Source organism: Bos javanicus, chromosome 9, assembly GCF_032452875.1.
Source record: "Bos javanicus breed banteng chromosome 9, ARS-OSU_banteng_1.0, whole genome shotgun sequence".
NCBI classification, from domain to species: domain Eukaryota; kingdom Metazoa; phylum Chordata; class Mammalia; order Artiodactyla; family Bovidae; genus Bos; species Bos javanicus.
This window is the reverse complement of record NC_083876.1, coordinates 26,785,092-26,809,266: the sequence shown is the minus strand read 5'-3', so window position 1 is coordinate 26,809,266 and position 24,175 is coordinate 26,785,092. Positions and strand designations below refer to the sequence as shown.

General features: G+C 36.2%; 1 protein-coding gene and 1 long non-coding RNA gene across 3 annotated transcripts in view; one reads left to right on the top strand and one right to left on the bottom strand.

Annotated features, from left to right (window-relative positions):
- NKAIN2 (sodium/potassium transporting ATPase interacting 2) overlaps positions 1-24,175 on the top strand; it is a 1,168,326-nt gene that overhangs the window by 764,516 nt on the left and 379,635 nt on the right. The gene's annotated exons all lie outside the window — the stretch shown is intronic.
- Positions 921-22,641, bottom strand: LOC133253757 (uncharacterized). The gene is made up of 4 exons (XR_009738410.1): positions 22,552-22,641; positions 15,800-15,829; positions 13,175-13,273; positions 921-1,692 (listed from the first exon to the last, which is right to left on the bottom strand). It is a non-coding gene; the product is annotated as an uncharacterized LOC133253757 (long non-coding RNA).

Here is a 24,175-nt window from a genome sequence, read left to right as displayed (position 1 = left end):
CAACCAAAATTAAATAATCTTAAGGAAAAGCTGTACCACTCTGCACTAATTCTTTCTGTCAAATATCCCAAGTACTTAAAAAGCATCCCTTATAAATCTCTTTCAAGGGGTGATAGATTTGCTCTAATCCTTAATCAAAGTAAGGAGAATATAAGAGCTACTGTGGGTATAAGTCTTTGTCCACAAAGGCAAATGAACTAGAAATATGCCTTAGTGTTCCAAAGCCCAACTTAGTGTTTTAACTCTGAACCTCCCTTTAAGGGCCCACACCAGGTTTCTGCTGTGTCCCCAATGTCTTCCACGGTGTCAGGATACTGAGGAAGAGGAGGAAGTTGGGCCATCTGCTCTGATGAATGGCCCATGCAGGTTAGCCATGACATGTCTATTTCATCACTTCTGGGGGCCTGTTAGTTTTCTGCTACTTGGTACTGCCTGTGAGAGCCAAGAATCTTTTGCCAGATGCATGTGATCCTGTCTGCCTCAAATTACCTGTCTGGCACTTCCCCAGTAGCGCTACCTCTGCCTAATCCTCTAAAATACTTTTCTCTGGCTTTTGTCTCTATCTCACTCTCATCCTCTTTGGATGTTTGGGAGAGAATTCCACGGTTTTCTTTCATGATCTGGTCAAAACGCCTTGAAAATGTCAATAATTATCCTTTTACAAAGGTCTTCAGTGCTTTGAACACAAACCCAGGGAGACTAGCAAGTTATTTTGGGTTCTGCTCTGCCACAGTTTCTCCCTTGAGGCAATGAGCACAAAGCCTATTATCTGCTAACACGGGTGAAAGGTGAGAAGGACAATTCTAACCCAAGCAGCAAGTTTCCTCTTATATCAGTAAATATTATGCTCATCTCACAATGATTGTCCTCCTCTTAAATAAAGCACAGAAAGCTGTTTCCTAAAGTGTTTACAGGTCGAGTATATTCTATATTAACAGGTATAAGGAAATGGCTTTTAAAAGAAGAGTATTTGTCTTACTATTAGTTATACTATTAGACCAGAAAACAATGTTGTTTGACAAACCTCACTATATTTATCAAATAAAAACTAGATGATGCATTCAGCATACCCATCGTTTTTTTAATGCCAATCTCAAATAAAAGGAGCCAATGGTTCCTTGAAATGACTGATTCTAGGGTTACAGCAAAGATTATGCAAAATGAGTGTAGAATATCTGGTAGTACAGAAAGTAAGAACGCACACACACACACACACACACATACACACACACACCAATGAGGGCATGCCAAAAGAATGTAGGAGCCAATAGAAAGAGCTCCAAATGGCCAAAGCTGGAACAACTTAGAAAAAATTAAATAACAGTATTGGATTAAAACTCAAATATGAGTCTATACTAATATAAATAATTTAATAGGTAGATTGGAGAAATACTCTCCTGTGCAGAAAATTTCAAATCACATTTATAGATACTATGCTTTCCAGAAGGTGGAGCATAACTATCCATTCCTTAAGTGGAGACTACCCAGAGTGACTTCCTTCCAGAGTATAATATGGATATGGGAGGAAAAGTATCTTTACAGTGAAGAAACTTATAAATACCATCTCAGTCAGATGATCAAGGTTAAAATCACTAGTCATGTTGATAGCAGGTAGTCTTGATAGGATGTGATAAGAATGGTGCTTTCCGTTTGTGGTCTTCTTCCCCCAAAACACATTATCCCAGTTGAATCCTAAGAATAATAGACAAACACAAATTGAGCAAAATGCTGAAAATTGTCTGACCAGTATTCCTCAAAACTGTCAAGGTCATCCAAAGCAAGGAAAGTCTAAGAAGCCGTCATAATCTAGAGGAGTATATGGAGATTTGATAACTAAATATAATGTGGTCCTCCACATGCAATCCTGAAACAGAAAAAGGATATTAGGTAAACACTAAGGATATCTGAATAAAGTAGGGATATTGATTAATAATGATGTATTGAAGTGTACTTAGTAGTTCTGTCAAATGTACCGTACATTACTTTGCCAACAAAGATCCGTCTAGTCAAGGCTATGGTTTTTCCAGTGGTCATGTATGGATGTGAGAGTTGGACTGTGAAGAAAGCTAAGCACCGAAGAATTGATGCTTTTGAACTGTGGTGTTGGAGAAGACTTTTGAGAGTCCCTTGGACTGCAAGGAGATCCACCCAGTCCATTCTGAAGGAGATCAGCCCTGGGTGTTCTTTGGAAAGAATTATGCTAAAGCTGAAACTCCAATACTTTGGCCACCTCATGCGAAGAGTTGACTCATTGGAAAAGACTCTGATGCTGGGAGGGATTGGGGGCAGGAGGAGAAGGGGATGACAGAGGATGAGATGGCTGGATGGCATCACCGACTCGATGGTAGTGAGTTTGAGTGAACTTGGGGAGTTGGTGATGGACAGGGAGGCCTGGTATGCTGCAATTCATGGGGTCGCAAAGAGTCAGACACAACTGAGCGACTGAACTGAACTGAATGTAAGATATTAATAATAGGGGAACTGGTTGTAAGGCATACAGGAACTCTTTGTACTATCTTCACAACCTTTTGCTAAATTTAAAACTATTATAAAATAAAAATTTTGTTTTAGGAAATCACATGGGAACCTAACAATTTCTGGGATGAGATGGGTCATCACATAGAGTTTTCCCTACCATATTGTCTCAGCAAAAGCACGCCTACAGTGCAATCCTTTATATAGTGATATGGCAGAAAGATTTCTGTCAGTGGCAAAAATCATGGCATGGAAGTGGGTGAACAATTAAAAGCTTTAAAATTTTTATTTTATTGAATTTTATTGAATCACTTATTTGCTGAAATCAATATACAGCAAGACAGTTTTTTAACCTCAAAGCATTTGAATGCATTTTAGAATCTGGCACCATTGCTCACGTTTTGAAGTCATTTGCTTTGTTCGTTCATCACAATGCATAGACCTTGCTAATACCTTGTTAAATGCTGATTCAGTATAAGTGTGGTAATGAAGTTTTGTTTTGTTTTTTGGAATGTCTGCACAGCATATTGAGATGCCTTTTATTTCAGGGTTTAAAATATTTAATGAACAGATGGCTTACTGCCAGCTACAACTTACTCTTCAGCTAGAAAGAGAAAAAACTATAAAGTTCAACATTGGCTACTGTTACAGCACCTTCAGACCTTGATTCGTAGGTTTCCAAGTACATTAGAAGAAGCCTACAGTATGTGAAAAGAGTATGTGAAATGTAAAGGAGCAGGTATTATTCAGATTATGTACAAGTATTTGACCTTTCATATCTTTACTTTTCTTGATGATTATTAAAATTTATAGTATTTTATAACTAAAAATGCAATTCTAGACTTGCTTTATTTCTAAGAAGTTGAGGTACCATCATCATCATCAATAGCTTGTTTTTAGCATCAGCTTTACTAGAAGTAGGACCTTAAGTTTCTCCACTTGAATTTGCTTTGAGAAGTCATCTCTAAAGATATTTTTATTCCTAAAATTCCTTTGAAATTATTCTACTTATTATCATTGATTTGCTGATAGAAACCTAATGTCTGCAATTTCCCTAGACTGTATGAAATCGTTCTCAATAACAAATTTCTGAAATCTAGTAACTTTCACAAGAAGGAAGCTTTAAGTTGCCTTATAAATGATCAATTCAGTTCAGTTCACTCTCTCAGTCGTATCCAACTCTTTGCAACCCCAAGGACTGCAGCATGTCAGGCTTCCCTGTCTATCACCAACTCCCAGAGCTTGCTCAAACTCATGTCCATCGAGTTGGTGATGCCATGCAACCATCTCATCCTCTGTCATTCCCTTCTCCTCCTGCCTTCAATTTTTCCTAGCATTAGGGTCTTTTCCAATCAGTCAGTTCTTCGCATCAGGTAGCCAAAGTATTGGAGCTTCAGCTTCAGCATCCGTCCTTCCAATGAATATTCAGAACTGATTGCCTTTAGGATTAATTGGTTTGATCTCCTTGCAGTCCAAGGGACTCCCAAGAGTCTTCTCCAACACCACAGTTCAAAAGCATCAATTCTTCAGTGCTCAGCTTTCTTTATGGTCCAACTCTCACATCTGTACATGACTACTGGAAAAACCATAGCTTTGACTAGATGGATCTTTGTTGGCAAAGCAATTTCTCTGCTTTTTAATATGCTGTCTAGGTTGGTAATAGCTTTTCTTCCAAGGAGCAAGTGTCTCTTAATTTCATGGCTGCAGTCACCATTTGCAGTGATTTTGGTGCCCAGGAAAATAAAGTCTGTCACTGTTGTTATTGTTTTCCAATCTATTTGCTACGAAGTGATGGGACCAGGTGTTATCATCTTAGTTTTTTGAATATTGAGTCAATGATCAATTGAATTGGTCAACTGAACCGATCAACCGAATATTGAACTCAATACAACGATCATTTAGTATGACTTATATATGTCAAAGAAGAGATTGTACAATCCAAAGAGAGTTCACAGAAGCTTATAAACTCTTGTTGGAAGTGACACTAGACATGTAGAAGAACACTGTTTATAAGTGATTTATTTCCTGGAAAGTTAGAGATATCAAATTTTTATACAGTGGGACATTCCAAAGGAAAGACATTATCTTAAGAATTATGACAAGTACTCAGGGCTGTGAAGAAGAAAATCTTACTCCCAGGCTTGAGCTGGCATTATATGACTCTGATAATACGCTTGGCTCTCAGATTCTACAGCATTGTAAAAGTATCAGGGAAGAATGGACCACAGTTCTCTTCCTGCTCTAAAATTGTTTTATTCTATAAATGCAGATATTTTTATCTCCTACTGTATTAGATATCAATTTGTCAAATTCCTGTTTAGAGTAATTCAATTGCATCTGCCAATATCAAGTAAAAATTGTAATTCATTTAAATCTCTGACAGTATTATCTTAATCAGCTGCTAATAAGTTAATTGTTCTAAATTCTATTTTCCAAATCTTTCATCCAGACTTTTTAATCTGTATTGAAAGGTAGGTACAGAAGTGTGTCCTACCTATTTGAAAGATTTAGTGAAGAATTATTTTGAAAGGTTATTACCAGGTCATTTTATATCAAAGCAGATGATAAGTGAACTTCATTCTTTTAGAATTTATTCTGACTTTAAGAAATTCCTTTATGTGTTCATTAATAAATAAAGAAATCTTGAAATCTGTGGATCTCCAAAGATCGATAGTGTTGCTATAGATCATGCATGTCTCAGTGGGGTTGCAGTTTTCTCTCAAGACAGCAAAAATTGGTTTATTGAGGTAAGAATTTTAAAAGATTAGTTATGATATGTGTTCAAGGCCTTCCAAAGAGCTTTAGTACAGATACAGATGTAAGGATATCAGTGGGATTAAAATTTTTATGGGGAATGATTAGGTATAAAAATCTAAAAATGTTTGTTGCTGCTGCTAAGTCACATCAGTCGTGTCCGACTCTGTGCGACCCCATAGACAGCAGCCCACTAGGCTCCCCCATCCCTGGGATTCTCCAGGCAAGAACACTGGAGTGGGTTGCCATTTCCTTCTCCAATGCATGAAAGTGAAAAGTGAAAAATGTTTGTTAGGGAGACAATAATAAAGAAAAGTTCACATAACTGAAAAGCCAAAGCAATTTAAATATATACACTTTAAACCCTCAAAAATATATCTGGGTTAGAAAGCAGAGTGCTAAGTCTCTTCCCAAAGCAAATTAAACTGGCTGAGTTATAAACCTTTCAAAAATTAAACTTATAATGAGCATGCAGACAGATCTTTAACCATAGCAATTCCTTCAAGGACTGAGCCACTCTGACATTCTTTGGGAGTCTAATTGAAACTGATTATGGTTGACATCTCATAATAGATGTCATTAGTTTAAATGATTTGTTTTTGATTCTCAAAACAGTTTTGGTTCGATATATTTTCTAAAGTGTGCAGTAAAATTCCTTCATAATTTAATAACAATACGATGTCTAAAATGTACAATTTCTCGGAGCATGTCCAACTGCCTTTGAAAACACAAACATACACTATACCAAAGTGTAAACCACATGGGTCGTGCTCCTCCATCTTTGTGTTTGTGTGGACTAGTGAATCCCTGGGAGTTTTACATTCTGACAGGTGGAACCTTTGACAGAATCTTTTTAATTCTTTATTTAAGCAAAGAATAGGGAAAGTAACAGTTGCCATCACAGAACTGATTTTATTTTGTGAGCCTGTTTAAGAAAAATAAGACTGGCTTCTATGATTCATAATTACTAAGAAAGATGTGTGATTTTGATATAATATTTGACTCCATTGAAAATATGTGTGGGTGGTATATGATCAAATAGTTTTATATGGCATCAATTTCCCTTTATGTTATTTATGTTTAAAATATTCCTGCTAATAACAGTGGTAATCAGCTACTCTGTATAAGACACACCGTATGTAAACTGTAATACCAGTCAGACTAACAAAGCATAAATCATAACTGCTTTATCGTAAAATGCCTCTACTGCAGTGAATCTGTCAAGTTTTGATCATGTGAATTTTATTTTCGCCAACATCACTTTATGTGCCATAGCCATGAAAGAATAAAAGGAAAGAAAATGTGTTTTGCATCTATATGTCATATGCATTTCACTAAGAGATAATCACATCCAAGAAATGTGGGAATTGAGTCACAAAACAGTAAGTGCAGGTAATAGAGTAAATCAAGTCAGAAAATAGGGTGAAAATAGCATTACAGCTTATCTTTCCAACTCTGAGCATTAAGACTTATATTTCTTAGCACTTATATTTCCAATTTAAATGAAGGTAAATATATTTTAAACTTTTGACTTTCTAATTCAGACCGAGAAAAAGAAAAAAAAGAAGGAACCTGTTTAGTCTATACTCAGAATTGGAAAAAATGTCATGCAATAGAGAAAGGACAATAAATAAATATGAGTAATAAGATAAATTATGAATAACAATATATCTTCTATTTCCATTGTAGTTTATAAAATTGGATTTTAATCTATATAAAGGCAGAACTGGAAACTGCATGAGAATCTTGAATTTTAGAATCTCTAAGGAAATGAAAATTGTATATAGTAGCAAAAATATAAAATGAAGTGTTACAAATAAATTATCATATTAAATATTATAAATAATACTGTATATAGATTACTTAAAATGAGATAAGGTGGCTTTTTAAAATTTTATAACCAATCAGATCAGATCAGATCAGTTGCTCAGTCATGTCCGACTCTTTGTGACCCCATGAATAGCAGCACGCCAGGCCTCCCTGTCCATCACCAACTCCCGGAGTTCACCCAGACTCACATCCATCGAGTCAGTGATGCCATCCAGCCATCTCATCCTCTGTCGTCCCCTTCTCCTTCTGCCCCCAATCCCTCCCAGCATCAGAGTCTTTTCCAATGAGTCAACTCTTCACAGCCATGTTTAGAAAAATTCAAAATAGTGGTTAAGATTATAGACAATTTCCCAGCACTCTGTGATGAAATCTTCAATAGCTCAAGGGCTTAGCACAGGCTTAGCATAGGAAGTCAACATAAGATATGTCAAGAGGACCAATCTAGAAACACTGAGCCTAAGTGCACTTCCCAACTACCTAAGTGACAGCTCTGGTTACATTTCCTTTTTTTTTTTTTAAAGGTAGTTAGACTGATACATGTTTCTAAAATCATTAGATCATGGCTAACTCAGAAAGTTATGGAATAGCTACTCAGAGAAATCAACATAGTCAGAAATAATTTCATTTCAAAAAGATGCTGTGTATCCTAGAAACCACTTTGGGACCCTCAGGAACCCATTAGTTTCATGAACTCACAGTGCAGGAACCTTTAATTGGGATTATTTCAAGGATTCCTTTCATCTATAATATTTATGGTCTATGCTTCTAAACGAAGTTTATCCTAAGTACCAAGAATTCTATGAACTTACGTTTTGAAGCAGACATCAAATGGAATCTTTTTACTTAACTACATTTATGGAATACAGATAAGTCCAAACTAATTCAAGGAGAAAAGTCAACCAACCAAATTCAAGGGGAACATGAGAAAGTAATGGCAACCCACTCCAGTATTCTTGCCTGGAGAATTCCATGAACAGAGGAGCCTGGTGGACTGTAGTCCTTGGTGACACAGAGTTGGACACAACTGAGTAACTTAACACTTCTATATATGGAATTAGTGAAACCCTAAAACTCTTAGGTGATCCAGGATTACAAGTTTGTTCCTAAGTCATTATCTACTATAATCAGAAAAATTATTTACTATTTTTTATTATTGTTGTCTCTATGTTTCAATCAGAATTTCTGGGCTTCCAATCCCCAATAGAGTTGGAAAAGACAAATTACTGCTGGCTCACTGGTAAAGAATCCTCCTGCCACAACAGGAGATGTGGGAGACACGAGTTTGATCCCTGGGGCTGGAAGATGCCCTAGAGGAGGAAATGGCAACCCATTCGAGTATTCTTGCTGGGAAAATCCCACGGACAGAGGAGCCTGGTGAACTATGGCCCATGGGGTCACAAAGAGTCTGGCATGACTGAGTGACTGAGCACACACACGTAGGATGGCTCTGAGATTCAGTCTCCTCAGGAATATAGGACATTTTAAGAATTTATGTCATACTACCTTAGACAGTAGTAGGGCTTTGCTGGTGGCTCAGATGATAAAGAATCCACCTGCAATGCAGGAGACCTGGGTTCAGTCCCTGGATTGGGAAGATCCCCTGGAGAAGGGAACAGCTATCCACTCCTGTACTCTGGCATGGAGAATTCCATGGACAGAGGAGCCTGGCAGGCTACCCATGGGGTTGCAAAGAGTCAGACACGACTGAGCGACTTTCACTAGATGGTAATAAGAAAAGAGGTTTTGTGGCAGTCAAAGACTTGGGTCAGAATTCCATTGCTTTCTTATACTTGTTGGGCAACTCTGGAGATTAACTTCTGACTCCAAACTTTCATTCCCTTTATTTGTAAAATAGAGTATAAAATCTCCAAGGAAGGTTTTTGTGAGATAACAGGTTACAGGCATACTTTGCTGTATTGTGCTTCACAGATATTTCCACTTTTGCAGATTGGAAGTCTGTGAAAACCTGGCATTGTCAGAGGATGGTTAGCATTTTTTAGCAATAAAGTATTTTTTGTTTAAGTTATGTACTTTTTTAGACTTAATGCTATTTTATACTTAATAGAATACAGTACTATGTAAACATAGCTTTTATTTTTATTGACATATATTTGACCTACAATATTCAATTGGTTTCAAGTATACAACATAGTGCTGCAATATTTTGTTGATTATACTCCATTTAAAGTTATTATAAAATAATGGTTGTATTTCCTCATGCTGTACAATATATCCTTGTCTGACTCTTGTGAGACCCCCATGGATTGTAGCCCATAAGACTCCTCTGTCTATGGGATTCTCCAGGTAAGAATACTGGAGTGGGTTGCCATTTCCTTCTCCAAGGGATCTTCCCAACCCAGGGATCAAACCCATGTCTCTTATGTCTCCTGCATTGGCAGGTGAGTTCTTTACCACGAGCAGCACCGGGAAGCCCCTATATATCCTTATAACTTACTTATTTTTTACACAGTAGTTTGTACCTCTTCTTCTCCTATCCTTCTCCCTTCCCTGTTCCCACTTGTAACCACTAGTTTGTTCTCTATATCTGTGAGTTTGTTTTTGTTATACTCATTTTTTTTAGAATCCAAATATATGTGATAACATTTAGTACTGTCTTTTTCTATCTGACTTATTTTGCTGAGCATAATAGCCTCTAGGTTCATTCATATTGGCAGAATTTCATCCTTTTTTGAGGCTGAGTACTATTCCATTGTACATCTATACCACATCTTCTTTCCATTCATCAGTCGATGGACTAGGTTGCTTCCGTATCTTGGCTATTGTAAATAATGCTGCTATGAACACTGGAGTACATGTATGTTTTCAAGTTAGTGTTTCACTTTCTTTGTCTGTATACCAGGAGTGGGATTATGGGATCATATATTTGTTTTGTTTCTTTGTTTTCAGAGGAACCTACATACAGTTTCCCATTGGCTGCACCAATTTACATTCCCACCAACAGTGTCCAAGGGTTCCCTCTTCTTTACATCCTTGCCATTCTGACAAGTGTGCGGTGACATCTCACTGGAGTTCTGATTTGCATCTCTCTGATGATTAGTCATGTTGAGTACCTTTTCATATGCCTATTGGCCATCTGTATATCTTCTTTGGAAGATGTCTATTCAGCTCTTTTACCCAATTTTTTATATTAAGTTGTATGAGCTGTTTTATATATTATGGATATAAACACTTTATTAGCCATATCATTTGCAAATATTTTCTTACATTCAGTCAATTACCTTTTCATTTGTCCATGGTTAAACATAACTTTTTATGACTGGGAAACAAAAAAATTTGTGTGACTTACTTTATTGTGATATTTACTTTATTGCAATGGTCAGGAATTGAATCCTCAATATCTCTGAGATATGCCTATACATATGTGTACACACACTTATATGGACATATAAAAATCCTCCAAGGCAGGGTTGTACAGGGATAAGAACACACATATATACATATGTACCTGATACATACATGAATAAATATACACAGGTGTGTCTATGAATACATTAGCATATATGAATGTATACATACATGTTGACATAGGCTCTGTGTATGTCTTCAAGCAGGGAGCCCAGCATATAACAATGCCCTAAATAAGAGTGCTTATATTGTTTTCAGCAAGACTCCTGGCAGCATAGAAAGTACCTTGTATACATATAAAAAGGAGCTCCTTCTGAACAAGTACATAATCAAAAGATGCCTATGCCTCCTGGCTAACATACATCAGCCCCAGGGCTCAGGAAATCTGTTTCAACCATTACTCTTGACTTGAGCTGAGCATCAGAAATGGCTCTGCTAAGCATTAAGCTATTCTCACTCTGGTTCTTGCCATTCCCTAAAACAGTAACTCTCAAAGTATGATCGGGAGACCAGCAGCAGCATCTCTTAGAAACTTGTTAGAAATACATATTCTCAGGTTGCACTTTGGATCTACTGAATCAGAAATCTATGTTTAATGCAAGTGATTCAGACGCTTCCTTAAAGTTTGAGGACCACTGCCCTACACCAGATTCCATTACCCATTTTACCAACAAGTGATAAGTAGTTAGCATGAACAGACTCCATCCTCCCCCTCTTCCCTATGCTTCTCAACCAAAGAGAAGTGAGGACCTTCATGTATTATAAGGAATGAAGGTTCCTTTGTCCTGGTATTATACATTTTATTTCTCCTAAGTGTTACATCTCCTACTGGCCTCATCAAAGTAGTGACGGTTGAGTATGCTTTTTGGGGTTCCCTCCAGTGACCTTCCAGCCTGTGATCTAAGTTTGCTTTTGCCTGAGCCCTCCTCTAGTAAAGCCCTGCCTGTGTGCAGGTTGGCAACTCAAATCCCCATCTATAGAGTGAGGTATTTGGGCAAACCGTATCTTCAAGTCAAGGTCAAGTCTCCTTCTTTATGATCTGGTGTGCTACAAGTTTTGCAGGCAACAATGGCACCCCACTCCAATACTCTTGCCTGGAAAATCCCATGGACGGAGGAGCCTGGTGGGCTGCAGTCCATGGGGTCGCTAAGAGTCAGACACGACTGAGCAACTTCACTTTCACTTTTCACTTTCATGCATTTGAGAAGGAAATGGCAACCCACTCCAGTGTTCTTGCCTGGAGAATCCCAGGGACGGGGGAGCCTGATGGGCTGCCGTCTATGGGGTCTCACAGAGTCGGACATGACTGAAGTGACTTAGCAGCAGCAGGTTGATGCTATGAAGACTCATAAGAGGTATAATTACTTGGATGATAACTCTGTCTCTTAAGTTTTAGGCATGTGGATTTCTTTCATAAAGCTGAGTGGAAGAGTTTTGTCTTAGTTATTGTGCCTGACCCACCTTCTTCTTAAACATGCTGCCACTACAGATTGCTGAGTTTCTATTTTCATTCTCTATGTTAGCTCTTAACCCAGGGCTTTTTGCACTCATCCCTTACGTGTTAGAAGGAATAGAAAGTAATAAGAGAGTAAGGACTTCAATAAAATAAAATGAAATAGATTGAAACATAGGAAGCGTGCTGAATATTTCCCAAAATGATTTTGCTAGTCAGCGGAAAGAAATATGAAGTTTGTCTCCTCAACATTGGAATGTCACAACAGCAGGATTTCATAGGAACTCATTTGTGAAATATTTGGTATAATAAAAAAGATAGTTTATGAAGTAGAAGTAGAAATGGGAAGTGGATAAATGTCTCGAAGAGAGAAATACTGAAAAAAAAAAAAAACTCTTATTACTCTTTCATTTTGAATGTGTGCAATGTATCTTGTTTTGTTTGTTTTTAGTAACAACCTTTTTCACATTTATTTGCTCTTCTCCTGTGTAAGTGAAAGTCACTCAGTTGTATCCGACTCTTTTCACCCCCATGGACTATACAGTCCATGGAATTTTCCAGGCCAGAATACTGTATAGTCATATATTGATCTTAGCTTTACCAATTCTCTCTACTGCTTTATACTAAAATAACATTTTTTAAAGCCAGGCAATACAATGTCATGAGCAACAAATCCATAGGTTAAGTGTGGTCCATTGTTAATTTTGTCTTACATTCTAGGAATTTTTGCTGCTTTTTATTACTATAATCAGTAAACACTTTTGAAGGGATTTGAGAACCTATCCTTTATAGAATGTGAAAAACAACAATTTATTCTTAGTTTGATCACCTTTCCTATTTCCTCATATCCCCATCCTCTTTATGCTGTTTCTTAGTTCCTCAGAGAACCAACTGGGATACCTCATTGGATGTGACCTTCAAGCCCAACTCTTGCTTTGCCCACCATCCAAAACTACATTTTATTAATCCTATGTGTATTTCTTCACAAATCTTTTTTCTGACCTCTATGATAATTTAAGTAAGATAGTGGTTTTAAGTGTATGATTTCCCAATATGATAGATGTCTTTGCTAGGTTATGCATGAAGTCTGCTCAAGACTGGAATCAAAGGAACCATGAGCGGGTTTAAGGGGTCCCCCCAAGTACCTTTCAAGCAGTGTTTCTTATCATAACTTTGGAATTTAAAATTTCAATGTTAAAGTATTTGATAAATCATCATAGAAAATTAATATCCCTTCCCACTCACAAACAATTTTATTTGCCCATGCGTCCAGAAGTATCTCAATTTCTCACTTACATTCTTGATATATTTAGATGATCTGCTTCCAAAGATTCTGTTCACTCAAGGTCTCTACTCTAGCAAATGATAGTCTTCTTGTTTACTAAGGTCCACTCACTGCAGGAAAAACAAAATAAAATGGAAGAAAGATGGTATTCCTGCCTTATTAGAGTAACCTTTATCTGATTATTGACTCAGATATTTGGCTCAAGAAAATCCTCCTTTGAGAAAATTTCTCAAGTATGAAAATATGTCCACTCTTAAAATTCCACCTGTTTAATTTACTAAGAATTTTAATATATTAATCTTCCCAAATGGCATGACCTTTTAACAAGGGATTTCAAAGGAGTGACTAATATGAGAATTGCAGACCATGTGGCAAGTCCATGAGGAATATCTATTTGAACAGTTGGATTTGCTTATTTGCCAACACTTGTTGTAGTTGTTAGATTTAATATACCTTCTGATAAAAGGGAAATTGCAGTATTCTTGTATATTGGAGATAAGGCTCTTCTTGCCTTTATGTTTCCACTTCGTATTTAGAAGCAAACAGAGGAATGTTTTTTATAAGACATTTATGCCTTTATGGTGTCTTGGAGTATTAAGACAAAGAGAGAGCTCAAGAGAGTATCTGTCCCAGAAAGTGTACTTGACCAAGGTCACAGAGGAAATTCAGAATGTGCCAACATAAGACCTCTTACTAAGTCTAGGCCTCTCTCCTTTCATTGTGACACCTTTCATGGAATTCTGTTTTCCCATCTTCCAAGAGTTAGTCACAGTGATGTTTGTTTATATTCTTGGTGTTAATGACAGTGTCAGCTAATACCCTGGAAATTTCCTTAAGTAACCTGACAACCATATATGTGGCACTGTACATCACTTAAATTGAAAGAAAAGTATGACTAATGCCATGTGCATCAAAATTAATTCTGTCATGAACTGCTCTGTATGAGTCATAGAAGCCACAATACTGTATTTAGAATAATAATAAGACAAGGAATAATGGCATCCTAAAATTTAATGAGGTAGTTTAGTTTAAATGTACATTGTTAGTTTGTGTCAACCTACTGCCCATTGCAAGCAGCACATTTTTTTTAACAACCTTGTGCAATGGGGCTGTAAATTACTATAATTAAATTAAGCCATAACCTTATCCAGGCAATATGAGGTATTTGTACTTTGTCTCTGTAATCATATTATCTGCTCAGAACAGAAACCACAGTGGAATAAAAAAATTAAACAGCACAATCAAGCATGTCACTTATAAGTTTTCAAAGGGGAAGTAAAACTACTTGGGATTATCTATCCATTTTTCTAGCTATGACCATGACAGGTCTCTGATGTAAGCAGTTACCATTTAATGCATCTTTGTTAACTGGTTGTTAAATTTGAAAGCAAAGCACAATGTGGAATCAAAAAGTTTGCCTCAAATTAGCATTTCTGAATGCCTTCCAATCTCATTTTAAGATTATAGGCAGATGGAGAGAGATTACTAGTTTGATTTCATGGGATGGTATAGATTCTGAGAGACAACTCTGAACCATGGAAGCAATATAATAAAATTAGCTTTTTCTGATGATTACTGCATTATGGTTTGCATAAAATTTGTGTTGTGCCAGGATTATTTTTCATGGATTATTTTGGGGTTATGTACTGTTTTCCCTTGGGCACAGTAATTGGAGTTAGAAGGAGGTGCTTGTTAATAAAATACAGAAAGGAATTATTTTCTCTTCTCTATTATTTCAATTGTTGGTAACATCTGATAGTACTCATCATGCATTATAATCAATATTGTTTTCAGGCCCAATTTCCCACTATACAATAAGTTCTTTGAAGTTGGTACTGTAATTTATTCCAAGAATGTAAGTGCCTAGCATAGTACACAGTACAAAATGGGGAGGGTCTCAATAAATGATTATTGAAAGAATATAAAATTAAGGAAAGAAATAGAATTGTTTCCACATATTATGGTTTATAAACTATAAACTTATTTTTCACTTCTAAGTTCCTAGAAAACTTCTTTGTATGAGTTAAACATCTCAGTAGTGGGGATTGAATAGTCATATCATTTGTACCTTCCACAACCACTTTTATCTTTAAGAAAATTAGGACTTCAAATTACCACTTTCACATGTTGATTTCTGACTTCACCACTGTCGCTTTGTCTAATTCACTCAAGGTATTGAAAAAAATGTGGATGGAGAAGTCACTAAATATATTCACAACATACTCACATTTTTAAGCATGGTGAAGAATAATAATCACTGTGATTATGACCATACTGTGTTCCCCACACTCTTTATCTATGAGAAATACTGAGTGGAGCACAGGTCAGATCTTTCTTAACCTCATTGTCTTTGTACTTTACCTTTTAAATCTACATGTGGTGTTATAATCATAAAATAGCTAGATTTGACAACATAAATTAGGTGAACAGGTGTTTCTCAAAAGATTGAATGTGTGTGCATGTGCATGCTGGGGGGTGGGGGAAGATTGTTTTTGATTAGTTTATATATATACCACTCCTGAGGCCAGGGTTAGATTGTTACTTGGCCCTGGTTGCACTTTGACCTTGTTCAGTAGAATTTCAAATGCATAGTATTAGTTGTTAAAAAAAAAAAAAAATTCAGCCAGAGTATTTACGTGTCAGTTTCTTAGAGTTCTTGTAGTTTCCTGGAAAAAAAGCAAAACAACACAAGAAAGAAAACAAGTCAGTTCCCAGTAGAATATGAATTGATACATCATCATCACCAATGAAGAGAGTGAGGACAAATGAGTAATTTCTAAATGAAGTTACAGGCATGTGGCAAGGAATTGTGGAATTTCTCTCGGAGGAAAATAATCATATAAAATCATAGATTGTTTTTTAAAATATCCTTTCTCATGGGTCACCATTTCCTTATTATCACATTATTAGCTAATAGTTCAAAATGTGAAAAATTGCATTTAAATACAAATATAATTATGTTGCTTTGTACAGTGGTAAAACAGCAAGAAGTAATACCATTAATTTCAGTTATGTGAGTTTAAATAAATCATGATGTACTATTTATTTTTCTTGTCATTGAGTATGTCAGACAGGAGGCTAATTAGTTTGAAAATCTCATTTAGAATATCTCTACTTTATAATCCCTCAGCATGGAAATTGACAGTATTTAGTAAAAGAGAATGAAGTGCAATACCATTAAGAAAAAAATTGTTCTTATATTTATCTTCCTGTAAATGAGAGCAAAGAGCTAGAGACCATTTTGTCTAATTGCTATATTATTCTAAATTGATGATGTTTTTTAAGTCCTGAAGATAATATCAAATTTTTAACTGAAGCTCTAGGAGGGAAGATCCTTTCTAGAAAGAGCTCATTTATTTTAGAAGCAACTTACTTATTTTCTGTTATTATCATGAAGTACATGCCAAGTTGCAATACATAATTTTCCATATTTAGAAATTTTGACTGTAATATTTGTGTTAAATTCTTTTCAAATTAATATCTTCAGAGAAAATAAATATCAATTTTCATAAAATGATGAGCCTTCATTAGTGAGCCAAGCACTTGTTAAATGCTGCACATGTGTTATCCATTAATTTTCAAAAACAATTTATAGTTTTATGACCATTTTATAGAGGAGGAGATCAGAGTCACATTCCAGTGAACCACAGGGAAGGGATTAGAACTCATTAGTATAATATAAGAACTTGAGTCATGCTGTACTATGCTGTACCTAAACCCTGAATTCTATGTTTTGTTTTCAAATCTACTACTAACTTATTCATTGAGCAATAGCTTAATCTTTATGATTTCAATTGTCTGATTGATAAGATAGCTATCTTAGCACTTCAGAAAATAAATGCTATGGAACGTTGTTGAGAATGCAGTGAGAAGGGCAATGCTATATACTACATTTGGAGTGCAGATTGGCACAATCTTTTACTCATTTTTTTTTATTGGAGTAAGCTGATTTATAATGTTGTGTTAGTCTCAGGATAAATTAGACTGGGATTAACATATACCCACTGCTATACATAAAATAGATCACTCATAAGGACCTACTGTATAGCACAGAGCACAATCTTTTAAAGAGCAATTTGGAAATGTGACTCAAGGGCCTTAAAGGTTTCTGTACACTTATTTTACCCTGTACTTCCATAGCTAGTAATGTATCCTGAAGGAATAATTACAGATGTGGTTAATGATTTATGTCTAGTTTGTAACCATCTTTGACGAGAATATTCAACAATACCAATAAATTTAGAATTTGTAAATTACTAGGTAAGTTGATATAACAGAGAATATTCTCAATTCCAAAACATGCAAGTTGTAAAGTTTGTAACTGAGATGATTGACAGCATATGAAAATCAAAACGAGTTGAATATTTTGATTGGTTGTAACCAGTAAATTTAAAATATTACTTTAAAGAACAGAAACAAAAGAGTAGCATCTGCATAAAGCTGCTACTTTATAACATTTGTCTGAGAAAGGCCTCTAGAACTTAGATGAAATTTACAATAGAGAAGTAGGGGCAAAAGTCATGGTGCCTGGGGATTATGGAAGTCAATAACAGTAAGTGATTTTAAAAAAAGATTCACATCAGTAACAGTATAAGACAATAAACTATTCAATAAAGGGAAACCCTTTGGATTTGACTGTAATAGCTAACTGTTACATTTATAGCTTACATACTTTAATATTTTAATACTAAAGTACAGTAGGTATTATCTCTAATATTAAAGTGCAGTGGCTACTATCTCTAAAAGAATAGAGATCCAAAAGAATTAGAGGCATTATTAAAAATTTCTGAGGACCTGGTAGGTAATTTTAATTGATAAATAATATGTATATTCATATGTCTTGGTATTATATTTTTGTCTAGATCCTAGATTTTTTAACTAGTTTTCTGTATATATGTCTTTTGATCCTTACAACAGGTTGTCTTTACAACCTGTGTGGTATTTTAATGTAAAATAGCCTTATTTCATAGATGCCAGAGTCTAATAATTTAAGAAATATTTTTAAACATACACAGGTATGTCAAATATAACATGAAACTTCCAACTGGAATAAAAATGAACATACTGAAGATGTTTGCCTTTGGTCAATTCATGAACTTTGGTCCCTCTGGTTTCTTGGTAATAGTGTACCATGGTGGTCAACAGACACACCTGTACACCAGGTAGAGGGAATCAGATAAGTCACTGGCTCCTGTAAGCCCATTTCTTGTTCAATAAAATGGAGTTTATTATGGTACCTATTCATAAGGTTATTATAGTGATTAAATTAGAAAATAAGTGTAAAGAATTTAGTATTATGCCTCACATACAGTAAGCACATGCCTAAAATAACAGCCATTATTATTGAGACTGAGGGAGAGTTGAATCACACCTTCTATTTTTACAATCTGGCTTTGTTTAAACATAATGAGCTAAATCAGAAACACATATAAGCATATTTAGCAGTAATGCTTGGCACATATGAAGGCTTCAGATGAATTAAATAAGTCCGTGAAGATGACAACTTTAACCTACAGAGACGTCAGAGTTATTGCTGCATTATAGAATTGATAAGAAGAAGAAATACACTTTAAGCATTATCTCATTTGAGAAATACTCCTGTGGATTCTGAGTAGTATCAATCGAAATAGATTTTGCCTTGAACATCCAAACTGTATAGACGTGCTATCATGTAATTGACTGATAATGATCAGAAAGTATGTCCTCTGGGCTTAACCTACCCACGTTACATGAACTAATTTCTATAGTTAATAGCTAATTGTCAGTTGAAAATATCTCTTCCCTGTACTTTTTGAAAATCCCTTGATCATTACATATAGGGACTATTATTTCATACTTCTGAATCTCTACCTTATATTATCTCCTATGCTAAATATGTCTTCTTTCTTCCCCCTGATGAACTCTTAACATCACCAGTCCTGTAAATTCTCCTGGAGAGAACCTTTCACCGTCTCTTTCCTTCCCTAGTAGCTCATTACCAACGTCTGGTTGACAGAACCCCTTGCTTCTGTGGGAACCAATGTGAGAGCCTCCTCTGAGACCAGGCTGAAACTTTTCTTCAGATGAGACCACATCCATATCTAGCTATCCCCCTCTTATTCTGCTTTCTCCATTCCCCTTTCCCTGAGAACACTTTCTCTAGAGCTCATTTTCTCAAGAATCTCTGGCACAGGCTTTGCTTCTAGAAATTTTAACCAAAGCAACTTTTCTGATTTCTCTAGACCAGTCCTTAGACAGCAAACTCCATTAAGGGCATGCCTAGTCCAATACCTCTGTCATAAAGCAGAATGCATGTATTGCATTAATTTAGCTGTCTTTCTTCCCTACCAAACTGAATTCCTTAAGAGAATGAACACTGTCATACAGTGTTTGGATTCTTAATGCTTTGTGTAGTGCCCGGCATAGTCAGTTGCTAAATAAATATGATTCCTCTGTGTTAGCACTGAGATTGGATCTTTTTAAAATATACTCATTCAAATGCACAAGAATATTCACAAACACCTTTAAATATAAGCAGCAATATTTCAAGTACAATAAGATTCTGGTTTTTTTAATCTTATACTGCTTTTAAAATTCAAAATATTTAGCTTTTATTAAACCTGTGACCTTTTAATAGGGATTCTCATGAACTAGATACAATACTCAATGGGAGAATACCACACATAAATTTGAAACTATAATGTATAAATTTATATATTATTTTATTATATATTTACATCTTTTATATATATACCTAAAATAATGACAATATCTTAGTGAATGGTGAACTTCACTTAGGTTGAAATATAATTAAGAGTTCAGAATATATTTAATTTTGAACTGAAATTCCAAACAACATAAATAATGTGAGTTCATAAGTCATTTGATTGTCATCAAAAAGCATTTTGTTTATTTTAAGTTGGTATATGTTTATTTTTATGAGTGTTGCTTTGTTTGAGGAAAAACCTGATTCTGTAATCTATTTTAAGCTTTATTTGGAAAAAATAAAAACAGGTATTAGCATTAGTAAAATAGGAAAGTAGAGAACTAATTTTATGGATACTTTTCTAAAGCCATTTTGTTCTTACTAATATTATGGAAAATACTGTACTTAGGAGTTTAAATATTTCTATATAATTGCAATGGAATTAATATTCTATATTCACTGGTTAATTCTGTGGTTTATAATGATGTATAATAAATGCCTATTAACTATAATTGACTAGAAAGGACTAGGCAACCAGCATGCCTAATGACTAATTTGGGGTGTTCTGAGCAAGTGCTTATATATTTTCAGTAATGCTGTATTCAGATGACAACAACATTTTGGAAAGGAAATGAAGTACATTGATTATCACAAGCAATATCTCAGGGTAGAGTATATTTTCTCCTTCGTTTCCATCTTAATACAGCTTTATTGTCCTTAGTTTTGAAAAGCATTCTTATATTAAAAATATCTTATATAATTGAATAGGCAATTTTGCATTTATACTGTTTTTTTTCTAACCACAATGAAGTACTAAAATTGTTTTGTTTTTTCTTGGCCATCCTCTGCCTTTAAGTGGAGCCTCTCAAAGGCTAATGAGTATGAATCACCTAGGATCTTCTTAAAATGCAACCTCTTACATGTGGGTGGTGGCCTGAGAGTCTGCATTGCTAAGTAACCCTAGAGTGATGCCAAGGCTGTGGGTCTGCAGGCCACATTTGAAGGAGCAAGTTCTGGGGTGCTTATCCTTTGGAGTCCCAGACTTAAGTCATGAATTCTTTTCATGAAATGATGGATGACCCCAAGAGATGATGCCTCGACCAGGCTACCATGACCTTCTCTTCCTGACTTAGACCTCCAGCAGAGGCTTAGCGTCAGCATTTCAGGATTCATCTCTGATTCCGTTGACTTCCCTCCGGGGATGGTGGCAAACCAAAGACCACTTCAGCACTGATATGGTAACACACTGGCTTGCAGCAGCGGCTTTATCAAACTTTAGTGAACTTTTTGTGGCTACCCAGAAAGTGGAATTGGCACACAATGTATAGAAACTTTGCATGACAAGAAGGCAAGATGGTGGCAGCTTGACAGGTTTCTTTGCATGAAAACAAATTAAGATGCCTTGACAGCTCTGAAAAAGCTGTTCTTCTTGGCATTTTTACTTCTTCCGATGTTCTCCAAGCGTGTTATCTCAATTTCTTGTAAAGCTATACTTACAGCCCAGGAATTTCTTTAGTAGCCAAGCCACACTTCAGAATTGTGTCAGTTGTGAATAACCCTTAGGATTTTTATTCCCTTGTCATATGTGCCTGTATAGTATTCCAGCCATCACCCCCTTTCATGTCAATAAAATTTTACTTTCTCAAGGCTTTCACAACTCTGATCTTATATCTTACCTTCCTAGTGAATAAGATAGTACAGACAACCTTTTTTATATTCATGGACACAATAAACATTAATTATTAAGTTCCCACTACAGGTATGATAGGTACCCAGGAAGATATCACGATTATTGTTTTGGCACTGCCCTCAGAGATCCTATAAGGTAGCAGAGAGGGGAAAACGTGTGTGAATTGAAAGGTGGAAAAGGAGAAGTGCTTCCGTGAGTTACAGATCACACACGGGGAGAAGCTGGCAAAGCCTGTGATGATTCCCAGCCCAGTACAGGATATGGCAGGGACAGAAGGCATTATAACACAGTCGCTTCATAGCTGGACTTTGAAAATGAGTAGAATTTAGAGGTGGGGGAGGGGCAGGAGTTAGGGCAACACACCATGGAGCTGGGAAGCAAGGAATGCTGCTTGGGGAATAGGTCGTGTACTGTGTTTTCTTTTTTTTTTTTTTTTTTTTTGCGGTGGTTATGGCTATTGTGTTTGAAGTGTGAAGAAAGTAGATTGACACTAGACTATGAATGGGTTATACTGGAAAGATGAGGGTTTAGACTTGCACTCACACTCCTCAAAGTCTTCTTTTCCAGCTGAATGCAGTGAGGTACAAGGAGATGAGAGGACTGGCATGGGGTAAGAAAGCTTGCAGATGGCAGTAGTGTATTTTTTCCAGTGGGAGTATAATTGCTTTACAATCTTGTGTTAGTTTCCGCTGTACAACGAAGTGAATGCGCTATACGTATAACGTGTGACCTCCCTCTTGGACCTCCCTCCCACCCCCACCCAAGTCATCAGAGAGCACCAAGCTGAGCCCCCTAAATACTGTATATTAACATATGTATGTGGAATCTAGAAAAGTGTTACAGATAAACCTCGTTCCAGGGCAGGAACAGAGACGAGAATGGACCTGTGCACCAGAGACGGAAGGGGAGTGGGGGTGAGTTGAGAGATTAGCTCTGACAGTACTAGACTTCCAACCTAGCGTGCAGGCTCCCAGTCCTGCCCTCAAGGACGGTGACATGGCATTGCCCCTCACCTGCAGCCCAAAGGCCCAGCCACTCCTGGGGCTCAGGGAGAAGGCGAGAAAGTCTTCACGCCCCAGGGACGAAAGGGTAAAAGGCAACAGGTTTTTATCTGAAAAAAAAGAGAAAGATATAGGGTATCACCTAACACTCGTTTGATTTTGTTTTAGGAGTTTTTCATTTTGAAATATCTGCATTTTGTGCAACTCTTTTTGATGTATTTCTATTTGTGTAAAACTGCAAACTTTTTTCCTCTACTCTTGCTTCAGGTGTATCCCTTTTTACAAGATATATGACTTGCCACCAAAAAACACAAATGAGTAAATTGCATTTGGCTAGCCATCATATTTAATTTTTTTTTCTTAAACTGTGTTATTGCCTCCTAGGCACTTTCTGCAGCACATTTGTTCAAAATAGATAATACATCATCATGCCTTTTCACAGCAGAGAAGGGGATTTTAATGAAAATGCCACTTTTAATAAGAAACCTCAGTAAAACGTGGTCTTGGTAGTTCAGGCTAAGATATTAATGTCTGGCACTTTTTTCCCCAGAATTCAGTAACAAAAGAGTGAGGAGTTTGATTTGAAAAAATGCAAAAGATGTTGGGAAAATAATTGTCCTGAGATAGGATAGTGTATGCAAAGTAAAATTTTCAGTATTTACTGCATGGTATATACTATTTCCTCAAGGTGTTTGCTTTTTCTTATTGCTACCAAGCCTCAAAGTTAAAAATAAGATAAGCAGGTCAAACTAATTAAGTCAGGCAAATCTGAATGAATAAAGTCTTAGGAAATTTTAATGAAAACAATCAAACTTTATGGTTTTAGATTTGTTTCTAGAAAAAGAAAAATAAACAACAATTTAAAAACCCTCACTGTTCTGTTCTAAAGAGGTTTCTCCCCACAGTAAAGGAAACCTGAGTATCTCAATTTTTAAATATAAGAAATCCTCCAAATGTATATTTCCACATTTTTCCCCCTGAAACCCAACCTAGTGGCCGTATAAACTGTTCAGGCTATATATAAATAGTCTCCTGAATAGGATGGGTAGTACCTTCCCATTTTCAGAAAGCCTAAATGAGGAGGAAAGGCAAGAGAGCTTGAAGTAAAGTCATTTATTCATTCATGCGATGTTGAGTGTGTCAGGTGACAATACTCTGCATCAGGTGATGGAAAGCAGAGACACGGTGTAGAAAGATCGACAGGGCCCATGCATGACGGGTCTGGAAGTCAAGCAAACAGACTGGGTTGTATTCTCAGCCTAGAGCCTTCAGAGTATAGACATGTCCTTATTCGCGAAAAAAAGGACCTGGCAGGAAAGGATGGGAGTTGTAAGCGCAAATATGTTGTAAAACCTGGAAAAACCAAGGTAGAGAGCTCAGGGAGCGCTTAGCATGCTGTTGGTCTGCACAGAGATTGTGAGTTTCACAAGGAACCAGCTCTGTCTGTTTTATGTACCAGTTGCCTTATTCCCAGTTAAGCATGTGAAGATCTGGCTGGTTGGCACTTCTTATGTACTGACTGCCCCAACTCTCAACTTGATAATTGGTAATAGTCATCCTGAAGCTTTTAAACATTTTTCTACAAAAACATTTTGAATTCCTTGTTAAATATATTTTGTACTCCACTTAATAGAAT